The sequence below is a fragment of the Polypterus senegalus genome, chromosome 18, assembly GCF_016835505.1.
Source record: "Polypterus senegalus isolate Bchr_013 chromosome 18, ASM1683550v1, whole genome shotgun sequence".
In the NCBI taxonomy this organism is placed as follows: domain Eukaryota; kingdom Metazoa; phylum Chordata; class Cladistia; order Polypteriformes; family Polypteridae; genus Polypterus; species Polypterus senegalus.
This window is the reverse complement of record NC_053171.1, coordinates 10,496,260-10,511,641: the sequence shown is the minus strand read 5'-3', so window position 1 is coordinate 10,511,641 and position 15,382 is coordinate 10,496,260. Positions and strand designations below refer to the sequence as shown.

The 15,382-nt window shown below is 43.4% G+C and overlaps 1 protein-coding gene across 1 annotated transcript in view; it reads right to left on the bottom strand.

The window, feature by feature from the left end:
• Positions 1-14,948, bottom strand: part of cdc42ep5 (CDC42 effector protein (Rho GTPase binding) 5) — a 55,145-nt gene extending 40,197 nt beyond the window's left edge. Inside the window, exon 1 of the mRNA XM_039741397.1 lies at positions 14,854-14,948. The gene's annotated coding sequence lies outside the window, so the exon portion shown is untranslated. The remainder of the gene's footprint in view (positions 1-14,853) is intronic.
• Positions 14,949-15,382: the final 434 nt, after the last annotated feature.

Below are 15,382 nucleotides of genomic sequence, written 5' to 3'. Positions count from 1 at the left end.
TAGGCAAATATCAAAGACCCGGCTACTGTTAGAGACCGGCTACTATTTGGCTGTGTCCCATCTAAAGCCCGCCGCTTATTAGAGACTGGTGACAATAAGAGACTCGGCGTTTATTGGGGTCTGTGTGCTCTCATAACTCTTCCAGTGATTGAACCCCCACTCTGATATAGCACCTTTCACACTAAATGTTATTTCAGAGGTGTCCCGACACAGAGGGGTGAGACCCAGCACTCGACGCGACTCTCCCAGGATGTCACCGTGAGTCTGTAGCTCAGGCAGCGTCCCAACGTCATATATAGCGCCTGCAGTCAGCTGGTGCCCCGTGGCCACATGTTTTAATCCTGCTAGAAAAGTCTGCCCTAACCCCCAGCACCTCTGAATTGGATTAGGTGGGTTTGTAAAAGGATGAAAGGATGAAAGGCGGGTTATTATTGGCTAAGCCTTTAAGTCCCGACTGTAACTTGAGGAGTTGCTCATTTTGATATCCACGCTCAATTTCGGAAATGCTTTCCAGACGGACCCTCGTCAGCTCCAAGAAGCCAGCTTATCAATTCCCAGTCACAGAGGGCACCCCCCACCACCACCACCACCACATTCCAACATACCAATCGAGTGATGGGTAAGTGGGTGGGTAAGGAGGGGGGGGTTTGTAAAGGGTCTGTTTGTCAAATTATCCCCCCCCCACCACAGCCTGTCATTTCCATGTTAATTACTGTCCCGTTATTTAATTCAATGGCTGATCACTTGAGTGAATGGACTGCTTGTGCTGAGAATTGTTTTTTGTATTTTTTCTAATCTGAGACTTGGAAAAGAGAGAGAGAGAGAGAAAAAAAATTGGTTTGTGTTTCCGCAGGAATAAAAAATCTGCTTCATCAAGGTTGTCAGAAGCCTCTACGGAGGGGTGGGGGGGGGAGTTTGTTACTGAAAACAGGATTTGGACCACCCAAGTGTCGACAGCAGAAGAGTGCAACAACCCCCTCACAAAGTACCCTGCCACCTTGACCCTCACGCGCTTCGAAATGAAGGTCACCTCAGCGGCAGCACTGGCCAAGCTGGTGTCCATCACATCTGCTCGGTGACTCCGCCCTGTGCCCTGGCAGCCCCCTCCTCTGCCCGGCCAGACGTTCACACGTTAGGCCGTCCCTGCTCCTGCCGTCTGGCTCCATCCCACTTCCTCTTCGGACTCTGGGGACCGGACCGGAGTTACAAAGCTGGCAGGCAGCTGCAGCCTGCTTGTGAAATCAACTGAGGCGTGTAAGTGTGTAAAACAAGATGGGTATTGGATATAGCGCCTTTTACACTGCAGGCAAGCATAAGCCTAAGTTTGACATTGTAAGACAACTCAATACGTTCAGCACACAGAGGTGTGAGCAGCAACTGGCAGCAGGCGTGACGGACGCGGGCAGTGCCAATCAAAGGCCAGCTGAGGTTTCCAGGTACGACGACCCGCTCTTATGTGGGTGGACAAAATGACACCATTTTGACGTCAGTATGACAAAGCTGTCCACGCACCTCTGAGTTATGTGCTGCTGGACCATCAACTGTGGACAATCCAGATGTGAACATGTGACAGGAAACCCACTGCAAACTGTTATACGAGGTCTGTCCGGAAATTATCCAGCCATGTAATATGAAAAATGGACACATTTATTGAAGACGATACAAGATACAAGAAATTGTTGTAAAAGAACACACAAAGCAACGTGAGGGGTTTGGGGATCTACTGCATATACTGGAAATAAGGCTGGTGTAGAACAGGCTCAAACCAGAACTGAGGACAAAGAGAACATGGGTAGCAAGCATATGGAGCAGGTAGACAGCAAGTGATGTAACAGGGTCGGTGGAATTCCGGGACCGGAAATGACATCAGAAGAAGGTGGGATCTGGAGGACCTGACAAGGAAGTGATGTTGGCTGACATTACTCTGAGAACCCGAAGGGACTTTGGAAGTCCAATGAGAAATGAAAGTTGGTTGGAACAAAAGTCCCGCAGTTGGCCCCTGATATGTATGTGTGTGTGCTCACCCTCTCATAGGCTGGTACCGTGTCCAGGTGTTGTACTTGCTGATGTAGTCTCCCTCTTTCCCATGACCATGCCTTGGATAAGGAGATTTAGGCAATAGAATGTCACTGCAGGTAAACAGGATTGTGACACCCAGGACAGGCACACATATGCTGGGGTTCTTTGCTTTTATTATATCTAATCTGGAAAGCAAGCGGGTCCTCCAACTTGCAAGGAAAACTTGTGGGTTGGTGGCAGGATTGGCACTCCAGCCACTGTTAAAAGAAAACTCACACTGCTCCGCTCCATTTGAACGAGTGTGGTGCTGAGCTGTCACCTTTTGCACGGCTGTCCTCGGGTCCTAATTTTGTCATGTGGTGGGCGCAGCAATGCGCTGTATCAGTCCCTGCTTCTAACCTCTACTCTCTCTCTAATCTGGAAAAAAAAATATCACACAAAATTCTTATTGCAGTTTGTGATGGACTGGTGCCCCTTCTAGGGACATTGGACAATACTGATGGGGGTATGTAACCTGTGACCCCTGGTAAGAACTAGTGGGCTTGGCGAATGAATGAATGAGTGCTTGTTTCAGGTTATCCTGGCACTGCTGCCTCACCATTCGGGGGACTTGGGTTGAGCATCATGGTCAGAGTTTCCATGGCCGACAGTCATCATCCAAAATCCCCAAAACACATCCAGGTCAGGTTTACCTGACATTTCTAGATAAGCCCCTTGTGGGTGAATGTGTGCATGTGTCTTGTGGCTGGCAGACGTCCCTTTCAGGGAGGGTCCACAGTTTACTGGCACAGACTCTCAAAGAAGCGTAGCAAATGGGTGAATGAAGCAAAGTGAAGAAAGAGCAAGAAGAGCTTGGTTACGATGGGAACGAGAACAATGGAACTTCAGAACGATTGAAGAAGTGTGACGAGAACAGGCCATGCTGCCCAGTGAGTCTGTCCTTCCTGCTCATCTAGAACGTCCCAAATCACAACAGATTGAGATCTGAAAGACCCTAAAGTCCCCTTCACCACACTACTTGGACATTAATTCCATGTGTTTGTTTCTTTGCGTGAAGAAAGCACTTGTAACATTGATGCGAAATCTGCATATAACAAGTTTCTAGCCATGTCCACATGTTCTTATTGAAGAATTTATTTTAAAGTGGAAATTGGGGTCCACTGCTCTAATTCCTTTCGTAATTTTAAACATTTCAACCACGTCACCCATTATGTCCATTTGATTAAACTGAAAAGGTGCAACTCCTTCAATCTCCCCTCACAGCTCGTACAGCTCCGTCCAAGAATCAGCCAAGTCACTCTACTCTGGGCTTTCTTTGGTGCTGCTATGTCTTTTGTTCTCTCTATTATATAAATAAATCCTGAGACGAGACGAGATGAGACTTTTTTAGCCTGGGACGAGACATGACTTTTTCAGAGAGATACTTTCAAGTCCCGGGAGACGAGACTTTGTGCCAAGAGATTTAGAGACGACAAAGTAGAACGTCGTAAAGAGTTCAAAAACATTGGCGTGATACACTTGCAGAGCAGGTTAGAAATAATGAAAGTATGAAAATTCAAAGTCTCAGAAAAATTATAGTAAAGATCTCATTAGAGCATCCATCCATCCATTTTCTACCCCGCTGAATCCGAATACAGGGTCACGGGGGTCTGCTGGAGCCAATCCCAGCCAACACAGGGCACAAGGCAGGAACCAATCCTGGGCAGGGTGCCAACCCACCGCAGGACACACACAAACACACCCACACACCAAGCACACACTAGGGCCAATTTAGAATCGCCAATCCACCTAACCTGCAAACAAACGGAAATTATTACTCGATGAAATAACGGGACAGCGAAAAGAGAACGAACATATTTTTAGATTTAATCTTTAAGTCAGAGACTTGTAGATTGTCTAATTCGTGTTGCCATCAGGGGAAAGTCGTGTTTCTTCCCAATGTAGAGGCGTATCCATGAGAATTAAAAGATTTGTTGTTTGGTGAAAGTGAAATCCTCATACATGAGCGGCAGAGATGTGAAGTGGCTGGTGCGTAGTGCAGGCCGGGGGGTTGGTGAGCAAAGTGAGCAGGGGGTGAAGCCCCCTAATATCAGAAAAAGATAGAAATTTAATTTCATTTACAACTGTCTTTAAACTGATGTGCCCAGTCTTACAAGTCAGAAGAAAGCAGCTTTCACCTTAACTGCTGTCCCGTGGCGAAGAGAGAGAGTTTGTTGCCTGTGGTGGTCTCTGAGTTTGCCACCCACCCCCATTACAAAATAAAACATAATCCATATCATACAAAAAATGAAAACGCTGAAAATTGTTCTACATTTTTAATTTATCAATTACGATTGAGGTATATCCCTAATCCCCTTTCATTCTGTTTTAATAACTTCTTCTCGTGCCTTTTTCTTTCCCCTTAAAGCCGCATGGCTCTCTTTTGTTCGCTTCATCTTGAGATTGAGAGAATAATAAAATATTAATAATGAGACTGAAGGGTTCGTCCCTTTTGGTCGAAACAAGTCGATGGAGAGAGTCTTCGGTTGGAGTAAGACGGCGAACTGGTCAAGATTTGGATTTATAAAATATAATTTTGCAACATACTGTATGTAGGAGGGGGTACCCAAAAATAACTGGAATCTGTACCTGGCGGGCAAGCTCGACTTAGCTGTGAATTTTGCCGCTACGTGTATTCTGTGGCAGCCTGCCAAGTGGCATTGCTCTGTACTGTTTGTATGCCATTCCGTGTCGGTTTTTCTTGGTGCTTATTAAACGTGTTCTGCAATTTTTGTGATGGGTGATCATAAAGAACAGCGAGTCTGCGTTAAATTTTGTTTTCTCTTAGGCAAAACAGCTGCTGAAACTGTAGTGATGCTTGAAACTGCTTTTAAAGAGGATGCTTTAAGTAAAACAAAGGTCTACGAGTGGATTTCACATTTCAGATGACGGACCGACCTTCCACGATTAGGAATGATGAAAATCTTGAAAAAGTTCACAATGTAATTGACAAGGATCGTCGTCGGACTATTGAAGAGATTTCTGAATCGACTTGTGTGTCTTGGAGTTCTTGTCACCTTCCCTACTCGCCTGATCTTCACTGCGTGCAACTTTTTCTTGTTCCTGCATATGAAAAAAAGAACTCAAAGGAAAGCGTTTTTGTACCGTGGAGGAGATCAAAGAAAAGTTGTTGCAGGCCTTGGACAATGTCCATCTTCGGCAATTCCAAAAATGTTTCCACCAGTGGGAAAACCATTGGGACAAGTGCATTCAATCACATAGAGAGGACTTTGAAGGAGACTAAAGTTTCAGCAAGTAAAAAATTATTAAAACTTTTTTTTTTCAATTCCAGTTAATTTTGGGTACCCCCTCGTATTTTGTTACAGTTTTTAAACATTACAAATGGTGTCATTTTGATATAAATAACACACATTAGATTGCCAACACCTAATCAAACAAAATAGTTTAAAAAGTCTAAAAAGTACTAAAGTTTATTAAAAAGTGCTGCCTTGGGTGGACCACCCCCAGCCCCACCCACCAGCTACACCAGTGCTGCTGTCTTGATCACTGGTTTCTAGGTTTATACGGTCCTTACTGTCATACGTACAGAGTACAGTCAAATTCATCCTTGCATGTGTAAATCAGCAGGCACCATGTCAGCCCACTCCAGTGCCACGACTAGTCAGCAGGCCAACATGCCCTTGAAACTCCTGTCATCTTTTACATAATCATGAATCACTTAGTCACACATTATTTTATATAGCGCCATTAGCAACAAAAGATGACCACAACGCAATCTTAACGGGAGGTTTTCCTATTTAGCTCGTTTGGGTCTTTTACTTTTGCTGACTGTCATTTCTTGTGTATTCCCTCATTTATTAGTTATGCAGGTCACTGTATGTATGAATACTGTAGAAGAGTGTCAGGAGTGATTTGTGACAGACGGGTATCAGCAAGAGTGAAAGGGAAGGTCTACAGGACGGTAGTGAGACCAGCTGTGTTATATGGGCTGGAGACGGTGACACAGGAGACAGAGCTGGAGGTGTCAGAGTTAAAGATGCTAAGATTTGCATTGGGTGTGACGAGGATGGACAGGATTAGAAATGAAGACATTAAAGGGTCAGCTCAAGTTGGACGGTTGGGAGATAAAGTCAGAGAGGTGAGATTGTGCTGGTTTGGACATGTGCAGGGGAGAGAGGCTGGGTATATTGGGAGATGGATGTTAAGGATAGAGCTGCCAGGCAAGTGGAAAAGAGGAAGGCCTAAGAGAAGGTTAATGGATGTGGTGAGAGAGGACATGCAGGTGATGGGTGTCACAGAGCAAGATGTAGAGGACAGAAAGATATGGAACAAGATGATCCGCTGTGGTGACCCATAATGGGAGCAGCTGAAAGAAGAAGAAGAGGAGGTGGTAATGGTTTATTCTGAGTAATTTATCTTTATCATAGGGTTAGCTACTATCTGTTGTTTTGCGCATCCATGGTAACTCTTGGAATGTATCACCAGTGCATACTGGGGGACTCACAATTCCACTCAGTTATAATCCAAAGTAACATACATATCACCAGGGTATCATATATTTTTCTCTTGCAGTGGTATGTCTTGCTCAGGTTCCCACCATGGCAGGAGAGAACATTTTGCTCACATGATTTTCTATAGTGCCTTTCCACAGTGCACATGCTCCCTAAGGGGGTTATATCTACTGTACATTTATTGACCATGGCTGCCCTTGTTCTTGAGGACGTGTTTAGCAGCACTTTCTCCAACTTGTTAATTACTCTTTCGTGCCACAGGCGCCATGGCTAATTTCCATATTCTGGAATGGCCTTGAAATTGTTTCTCGACCTCACACCATTACTTCATTATTTTTCGTTTCCCAAGCCATTAGACGTTGCCATGACGTTGTGGGAGGTTTACAGAAGGAGAACATTTGCAATGCTAATTCTTAGTTAGGGTAGCTAATCCACAATGTAAATGCAATGAAAAAAAAGATGTAGAAATCCTGTCTCAAGGTTCAGGAAACATGGAGTAGGAAATTAGGGCAAGAGTTCCAAGAGCTGGGAGAGAATCAGCCAAACGCTCTCGAAGGAAAACTGCTGTTTGGGCTTTACTGGCCTCAGTGTTATCAAAAAGGAATGTCCTGCCTGTCACAACCATCCCGGATTATTTTTAATTACACGAGAATGTGATAAATCAGCATAAAGTCAACATAAGGAGCATACCGTCTGGAAATGGAGGGGGAGCCTTGGCACTGTGCAGCAATAACAATTAACTACAGTACCACGGTGTCACCTGGCATGTGTAACACCTTATTTAAATTGAATCTTTTAAAGGAACTGTGAAATTATTGTTTTTAGTGTTACTTCTTCTACTATTACTGTTTATAATAAAATGGATCAGTACAAACAGCATATTAATAATTCATTTAGATAGATAGATAGATAGATAGATGGATAGATAGATAGATAGATAGATAGATAGATAGATAGATATTTATATTGATAATTAATGTTAAACATAAGAATTATTCCTACTAGCATAAATGACAATATATTGACTGAGTGGTAAATGAATTAACTACAATCCATTTATTCAAATCAGTAATTACCAATAAAACCAAACTATTCACAAATTCAGTCAATCCAGTTCAAGGTCATGCTAATAATAATAATAATAATAATAATAATAATAATAATAATAATAATAATAATAATAATTTATATTAATATAATAATAATAATAAAATAATAATAATAATAACAGAAGCCAGACCACGATCATGGCAGCCCTACAATGCAAGAACCAGTCTTAGTGTGGCAGTTCACTGCTGTTCTATTTCACCCAGGGTCATTTTCCAGGTTTATATTTATTCTCCTTTTTATTGTCATTTCTCTGGTTTTTGTATTATTATTTTTCATGTTTTACTTTATAATTTTGGTAAAATTTTTGGGTTTAAATATTATTTAGTATATCTGTATGGTGTATTTATGTTTCTTCATGGTTACATGTGTTTTACGGGTGGAACCACCAAGAGGCGGAGTCACTGTGACATCACTGCCAAGGGACCGCCTCCTGTCTTTATATTCAGGCTGAGGGTTACACTCCCTCAGAGGGTTATTGGTAGTTATGGACCTCGTCAGGTGGAGACTGATGATGGAAATGACGATTTTGTTCTCTTCCAGTTCGACTGGTTGCTGAAAAGGGATGTTATAATAGAAGCAGCAGCAGTAGAATTTCTAAGTGCTACAGTAATAAGATTATCCTAAGGATGCATTCAAGAGCTTAACATCCTGAAGAGCTGCAGCAAACGATTATGTGGATCTTTAGCCAGAGTGTCCGTACACTGATATTCCCCTAAATATGGTTTGTATCTACAGTTGGTGATGACCATGCCGGCCATTGCTAAACTTCTTGACTAATTATTCAAGACTACAAGAAGAAGAATGGAACAATACGACATAAGGCAAGCATAACACATTATTTAGACAACATAACAGTAACATTTTTTAGTGAGAAATAAAACCAACTTCTTGCGGTTTCAATAATCACTCCCAAGGCCGCACTGTGGAAACTTACTAACAGTTGATGTCCCTTGACAAACCTCTTGATGCTGATTGGTTATTTAATTACATTCCGTGTTGGTGTGATTAACGCATGGTCTTAAATTGAAATGCAATACACTCGGCCTGTCCTCTGGTGCTGTAAATGCTGTGCAGAGTGGAAGCAGAGTCTCTGCTTTTTTCCCAGTTGATTCTGGGGTTCATCGGGGTGTGTTATGTTCCTACTCTGTTCAATGCTGGCATTTACTGGGTGTTGGGCAAGGTCGTAGGGTCTAGCGGCTGTGGGGCATCTGTTGGTGAAGAGAGATTCATGGATCTTGACTTTGCTGGCAATGCTGTGATCTTCGCGGAGTCAGTGGAGGCTCTGATCGGGGGTCTCGAGAGACTGAGTGAGGGGTCTGAGTGTCTGGGCTTGCGAGTGTCCTGATAAAAACCAACAGCCAGGCCTTTAATGACTTCTTGGGCACGGCCATCAGCCGTGTGTCTGTCTGCGGTGAGAGTGTCAACCTCATCAAGAGGTTTACTTACCTCCGTAGTGACATTCATGTCTCTGGTTACTCTTCCTATGAAGTCAGTAGACAGATTGGGAGAGCATGGGGGGTCATGAGGTCGCTGGAAAAGGGTGTGTGGCGCTCCCGATATCTGCAAAAGGACGAAGGTCCAAGTCTTTAGAGTCCTAGTGTTTCCTGTCTTGCTATAAGGTTGCAACACATGGACGCCATCCAGTGATCTGAGATGAAGACTGGACTCCTTGTGTCTCTTCAGAGAATCCTCGGGTGCCGCTGGTTTGACTTGGTGTTCCTCAAGGACTCCCAAATGAGGCATATGATCTGCATTGAGAGTGAGTGTCAGTTACGGCCTTACGGCCATGTGGCCTGATTGCCCGAGGGTGATCCAGCTAACAGGATGCTCATTGTTGAAGACCCAAGTGGTGGGACCAGGCCAAGGAGACGCCCACGTAACACCTGGCTGCGAAAGATAGAGGGGCATTTCTGGAGGGTGGGACAGGACCGCGTGTTTGCCTGGGGGGCTGCCAACCTGGATCCTGAGCTGTTTCGTCATGTGGTGGGTATGGCAATGCCCTGTACCAATGCATGCTCCCCAACCTGTCCTGACCTGAACTGACATGTGGTAGGTTTGCTGTGCTTTTAGTTATGACATGCAATCTGTGGAAATGAATATAAATGCAAAATGCTTTTGCATTGCGTTTTAAACTCGCAAGAAAACTGTGTGCCATAGTAAAAAGAAATCGATCATTTGGTTGATATGTTCTTAATTATGGCACAATAAATCTGTGCCAAAATCAAACACTCCGCGCACAAATCATCTTCCATACTTCTGTGACAGAGTTAAATAAAACAGGGGAACTTAACCAACATTTAAACTAAAGTTTGGGCTAACAGTTCCAAATCTTTTCTACTTGATTTCATGTCCAGCATCTTAACAGGTTTTGTGTTTTTCTCATTTAACTCTTGGAAACGTCTGTGCATTTCATCTAAAAATACACCAAGCAGAACACGAGTAATTGATGGTGGCAGACAATTGGACATAATTTTAAGGGCCTTCAGGTTCACAAGCAGTTGACAAGATGCTGGCATCGTGTGCCAAACCACCGGGACGGAACCCAAATGGAGCTGTGTGTTCAGCTGCACATGGAAAACATCCGGTTTTACTCCGCGGAATGTGCAATTTGGAGTGAAAGACGCGCCAAAGCGCAGTGACCTCCGCCTTTTCTCTGGGCTGTGGAGGGCGATTTATTGCCTTGAACCGCAGAGAAAAACAGAGCGAAGTCGAGTGGCTCACACACTCCATCACGCTGACCTGACGAGGAACGATCATTGGGGGGGACCCCGTGGGGACAAAGACCTCCCGATAAACTGAGCTCCAAACGTTAGTTGTAAGTGTTAGCTTCTTTGGTGGTCTTATTGTCTAAATAAGGGGAAGAAGAGCTGGGATGGCTTGCTGGTCAGCACTGCCACTTCACAGAGCCCACCCTCTTTCTGTGAGAAGCTTACATGGGCTCCCTGTGCCCTGTGCTTCCTTCTTTCACATCCCAAAGACACGCATGTTAAATTGGACCAGGTGAGCGAGTCCTATGATGGATGGGCATCCCATTCAGGGTCTGTTTAGACCCCCTGTCAGTTTATAGTACACATGGATGATACAATGCCACAAATTCTCTGTCTATCTACTGTGACTTACCAGAACCAGAACCAGTAACAGGCCATCTGTAAACACAACAGTGGGGGCATTCAAATTAGAGGCGGGCACTGTGGCCCCCTTGTGGCTGGAGAACTGAACTACAAAGAATAAGGCGGCAGACTCAGTCCCCCATCTCTCATCTGTGAGTCAAAGTGACTAAGAAATATGGAAACAATTGTACTGTACATAAATAACTTCAACATGAAAGGCGCTATATAAAAGTCGCCGGAGCTGAAGGTGCTCACCATTACAGAAACATGGACTTGTAAAGAGGCCTGTGTTAGCGATAATGATGGAAAGGCGCTATATAAAAATCACAAAATCCACACGGTGTGACCTCAAAGAATCCCATCCCTTTACAGCCCTCATTTTCCAGAAATGGAGCATTCATACTAATTTACAAATACAGAAAGGACTGCAGAGCAGACTGTAATAGTGCACACCAGCAAAAGATGCTATAAGAAATGAAAGAGATCCCAGTTTTACAAGAAGCAAGAGATTGCAGTGGACTTGTAATAAACTGTTTGGAGGAACACGCTAAATGAGAAAAGGAGATACAGTATACAGTACAGGCCAAAAGTTTGGACGCACCTCCTCATTCAATGTGTTTTCTTTATTTTCATGACCATTTACATTGGTAGATTCTCACTGAAGGCATCAAAACTATGAATGAACACATGTGGAGTTATGTACTTAACAATAAAAACTGAAAACATGTTTTATATTCTAGTTTCTTCAAAATAGCCACGCTTTGCTCTGATTACTGCTTTGCACACTCTTGGCATTCTCTCGATGAGCTTCAACAGGTAGTCACCTGAAATGGTTTTCACTTCACAGGTGTGCCTTATCAGGTTATTTAGTGGAATTTCTTGCTTTATCAATGGGGTTGGGACCAGCAGTTGTGTTGTGCAGAAGTCAGGTTAGTTGGACGATCATTTATTTTTCAACAGGACAATGACCTCAAACACACCTCCAGGCTGTGTAAGGGCTATTTGACCAAGAAGGAGAGTGATGGAGTGCTGTAAACGGTCAGGAAAATAAAGAAAACACATTGAATGAGGAGGTGCGTCCAAACTTTTGGCCTGTACTGTATATAGTCCTTCACTGGCCCATTGTGGAGGCCTGAGAAATTCTCAGCACCCGACCTGAGGTCACATTATAGAACTTGGAGAACAGAAACTGCAAAGAACACGTTGTGATGACGCAAATTATGAAGAGGCGCTATATAAAATGAATACATGTAATGCCGGTTGGGTGTTCCTGGCTCACTGCATGACTTTGAGTGAACTCCCTACACGCGACTCGGCTCACTTTAGCACAGTGGTTTTCAACCTGTGGGGTGGGACCCCCTTATGGGGGTGCGAAGTAAGAAAAAGGGGGGCGCGAAGATGTGAAAAAAAGAAAACAAGAATCAAAAATATGAAAAAAACATCTGTTGAAATCAAAACAAATTAACTTAAACTACATTCTGATACTAGAACAATAAATATAGAGTTAGGTAAATGTCGACAAAAGTTAAGTAGGTATAATAAAATATGCAACAACATTTCAAAAAAATGTTAGGGGGGACGCGATTAAAACTGTTATGAAAACTCGGGGCGCAAATACTTAAATATTGAGAAAGGCTGCTTTAGCAGAATTATACAAGAGACGTCGCTGCCTGTGGTAAGGCCCCCTATGAAAAGGCGCTACACAAAACGAGAAGGGTGCCAGTTCAGTAACCCTGCACCATTGCACCCGTCGGAGCTCACATTTTACAAATGCTGAAAGACTGCACTGGAGCCCTGAATCAAATTGTGACGTCGCTGACTATGAAAAGGCAATTTATCAAATGAAAGACTTGCCAGTCGTCACATTTTAATCTTTCAGCTCATCAGTATACCGGACTGAGCTCACATTGCAGAAATAAAGGAAAAGATTTCAAGCACCTTGAGATGACACTCATAATGAAAATGTGTTCTATAAAACCAGAAGGTTGTTACTTAATTATAAATTATAACCCTGGGCAATGTAGGAACGTGGAAATGACTGCAAAGCATCTATAAAGAAGACTGAAAAGGCGCTCTATAAAATCAGAAGGTTGCTACTTAAGTATAAATTCCTGGTAACTCCTTACTCCTTGTGACTCTCCCTTGTAATTCCTCGTAACATTCTGTCTGTACTGGTGATGTAGGAACATGGAATTGACTGAACTCCACCCGCAGAGAAGATTCAAATGATGCTAATTATGAAAAGGCGCTATAGAAAATCAGACGGTTGCTACATCGTTATAAATTCACGGTAACTCCTTATTACTTGTGACTCCTCCTTTGAATTCTGTGTAACTCTTAGTTCTGACTGTACTGGTCGTGTAGGAACGTGGAAATAACTGCAACGCATCCATAAAGAAGACTGAAATGACGCTCACTATGAAAAGGCGCTATAAAAAATCAGAAGATTGCTACTTAATTATAAATTCCTGGCTCATTTTGTGACCCTTGTTAAATGTAGGAAAGTGGAAAGAAGATGGCAGTGATGCTCACTAGGAAAATTCGCTCTTTAAAACCAGAAGACTGCAACATAAATATAAATTCCCAGTAACTCCTTATTCCTTGTGACTCTTCCTTGTCTTTCCATATAACTGTTAGTTCTGACTGTACTCATCATGAAGGAACAACAAGGAAGTGGCTGGAACACATCCATAAAGAAGACTGAAAAGGTGCTCTATAAAATCAAATGGTTGCTGCTTAATTATAAATTCCCAGCTCATCTTGTAACCCTTAGTAATGTAGGAACATGGAAATGACTGCAACACATCCATAAAGAAGACAGAAATGACACCCACTATGAAAAGACGCTATATAAAATCAGAAGATTGCTACTTAATTATAAATTCCTGGCTCGCCTTGTGAAGGAAAGTGGAAATGACTGCAACACATCCATAAAGAAGACGGAAATGACACTCACCCTGAAAAGGCACTTTACAAAATCAGAAGGTTGCTCCTTATTTATTCATTCCTGGCTCACACTATCACTCTTATTGTGGAAATATGCAAATTTCTACACTGCACCCCTAAAGGAAGTCAAAACCACACCTACTATGAAAAGGCGCTATATAAAATCAGAACATTGCTACTTTTATATAACTTTTAGTTCTTTATAACTTTATACAGTTCTGGCTGTGCTTGCAGTGTACAGATATGGAAATGACTGTGCCACCATACAGAAGGCTGAAGTGATGCCCACTGTAGAAAATGTGTTCTATATAATCCAAAAGTGCATTACAGAACTTTACTTGCATTACAGAAATATGGAAATGTCTGCACTGTGCCCATAAAGGAGATTGAAATGACACTCACTATGAAAGGTGCTATAAATAACATGCCTGTCAGTTCACTCCCCACCGTATGGCCCTAAATGAGTCTGACTCTGCCAGTTTAGAGCTGTGCCAGAGCTCTGAGCCCACACTCTGAGAAAGGCGCTACACAAAAACTGAATTGATATGACTTTGCAGACAGTGTAAAAATCTGAAAAGCATGAGACTGTATTTGTAAAGTAACTTATGACAACACTTGCTTTGATAAGGTGCTATATAATGGCATGGCTGCCTGTTCATCCTGTGCCTCAGACTCCCTCTGTGGTCCTAAGGACTCAAGTCTGTTGAGGGTGTCCACATTCTAGAGAAGAAACAGCGAACCTGTGAAGAGATCTCAAGATGCTGCTCTTGTGAAAGGCGCTATATTAACAGAAGAACTGATGGAATAGCAGGGCGTATGGCCTAGCAGCCTTTAAAGCATGGAGCTCTCAGCCATGAGGATGTTGGCACAAAGCTCATGGTGTAACCCTGAGTGAGTCACTTCACTTGCTAGAGCCTCCACTTACGAGAAAAGGAAACAACTTCATTGAGTGGTTTGTCACTTTGAATCAGTCAGCTAAATAAACAAATGGAACTCGGCTTTCAAGCCCGTAAGTAACTGAGATGTTGCAACACAACCCTGCAGGTGAGACACCTAACTGTCCCATCATGACTGAGTCACCCACACAACGGACGACACACGCAGCCAGAGGAACGTGAAATCATCGGCTGACGGCGACACGGGCACACGGCACTCACCTGGCATCAGAACTCCAGCCACATCTGTGTCATTCCATCACCAGCTGCTGTCTCACTGCTCCGACTTTGGAGTCTCTAAATTGAGCTTAAACAGGAAATACTTGAAGTCAGCGTCACACAGGAAGAGAGGGAGGGAGGGAAGGAGGGGGGAAGGACCAAAGAATGAGAGAGAACAGTGTTGGGGGGATTAAAGGGGGGACGGGCAAAGGGGGCTTAGAGGGCAGGGAAATGGCAGATGGCTGGAGGGGGATAAAGTGAAAAAGAGGAGAGAGGATAGCAAGCCAAGGGAGAAAAAGAAGTAAAGGGAGGTGTGCAAACCAGGGCAGTGTGAGTGTGAGGAGGAGGAGGAGCAAGTGGGGATCAGGGCCAAAGAGCCAAAAACATGGGGTGGGGTGGGGGGGGGTTGTTTAAAATAAATACAATGTATACAAGTGTGTGTGTGTTCAGCTGAAAGAAAACGTCCATCCCTTCATCTTTTCCATTAAATCTTTGCTGTATATAGCACCTTTCACAGGGATACTACAGCCAC